At 45.4% G+C, this 1,706-nt stretch overlaps 1 non-coding gene across 1 annotated transcript; it reads right to left on the bottom strand.

Moving 5' to 3' along the window:
- Positions 1-470: 470 nt before the first annotated feature.
- Positions 471-552, bottom strand: trnas-aga (transfer RNA serine (anticodon AGA)). Its single transcript has one exon. It is a non-coding gene; the product is annotated as a tRNA-Ser (tRNA).
- Positions 553-1,706: the final 1,154 nt, after the last annotated feature.

Genomic DNA, 1,706 nt, shown 5'->3' with positions numbered 1-1,706 from the left:
GGGGAGGGGATTTTTTTTCCAGTGTTGTAAATCAAAGTAACTCCAACGACATGATAGAATTTCTCAAAATGTCCTAAGATGGATTCCAAACCAAATCAGCTGTCACAAGGGAAAGTCTGCATGTAAACACACACACACACACACACACACACACACACACACACACACACCAACTGACATTCCCAGGGACTAAACCAAACCAATTCCTACGTAACCCTAAGCTCCACCTCAGTTCCAGATGAAACTGGTTGAACATGGAACCGTCCCACTTGGAACATTTCCATCACCTTCACCACCACTGGAGTATCAACAAAGATTTTGGTCAACACCAGAATGGTTGAGACAAGACAACATGCTACCAATCCTCTCTCTCTCCCTCATCATCAGCTGCTACAGCCCTTGAAAGAAAACCTTTAACACATGGACCTACAGGAGGAGCAGATGTTGTCTCCCCTGGAACAGCAGTTTAACGTTGTTGGCAGGACTCGAACCTGCGCGGGGAGACCCCAATGGATTTCTAGTCCATCGCCTTAACCACTCGGCCACAACAACTACACTCCCATGCACATGAGTAGAGGACTGATATTCAACAATTTATCTTCATCAAAGCACAGTAGATTTTTTTTATCTTCTCACAAACACAAACTATTTGTGTGTGTGTGTGTGTGTGTGTGTGTGTGTGTGTGTGTGTTGTTTACCAGCAAGCTGAAAACTGTTGTGATTTTTGACAATTCTATTGTTTCTGAATGAAAATCATGTGAAGGGACTTCCGGTGACGCCATGATGTAGAAGACACGAGGGAGAATTGCTCCGAGAGAAAACTTATGTAAAAATAGCTCTTTAACGTGATATTAGCAGCAGAAAGGGGTCGAGGACGCGGATAATCAGAGACTAAAGATAAGAGAATTAAAATGGACAAAAAAGGGAAGTCAGCTAAGAAAGAAAATGCGAATGATACAGGCGCCGGCGGAGCGCGGAGCGCCGCACCGGGGATGGCGATGTCCGGAGACAAGGTATCGATGATATTAGCGGCGCTCCGTAAACTACGCCAAGAACATGCAGACGCGGTGACGGAAAACAAAGGAGCCTTCGCAAGACTAGAAGCTAAAATAGCTGAAATGGGGGAGAAAATGGCTAAGTTGGAGCAGCGGTCAGATGAGATGGAAGAGAGGATTAACGACACGGAAGGCCGGACGGCGAGGCTGGAAAGAATGGTCACTTTACTACTTCAACACGAGGCAAGGCTGTCCGCGAAATGCGAGGACTTGGAATCAAGATCAAGAAGAAACAACATAAGAATACACGGAATCCCAGAGGGTGCTGAGAAAAACGACACCATAGGATTTGTGACTCATTTTATTCAGTCCTCAATGAACTTCCCTGATAAAATGGCGGTTCATTTCGAGAGAGCGCACCGATCACTGACTACGAAGCCGAGAGAAAACACGGCCCCCCCGCGAGCAATAATTGTTCGCTTCCTCAACTACAGGGTGAAAGAACGGCTGATTCAAGAAGCATGGAAGAAAAAGTTCACGTATGAGGGACGTAACGTCTACTTTAACCAGGATTACACAAATGAAGTACAAAAAAAGAGGAAACAAGTAAGGGAAGTTATAAAGAAACTAAAGGAGAAGAACGTGAAGGCACAATCTCCATATCCTGCACAGCTGAAAGTCTTTCTGGAAGACGGGACAAAGACGTTTGCC

Source organism: Aulostomus chinensis, chromosome 4 (assembly GCF_037954235.1).
Source record: "Aulostomus chinensis isolate RoL2024-O1b breed Wild chromosome 4, RoL_Achi_v1.0, whole genome shotgun sequence".
NCBI lineage: Eukaryota > Metazoa > Chordata > Actinopteri > Syngnathiformes > Aulostomidae > Aulostomus > Aulostomus chinensis.
The sequence above is the reverse complement of the archived record's forward strand: the minus strand, read 5'-3'. Positions and strand labels throughout refer to the sequence as shown.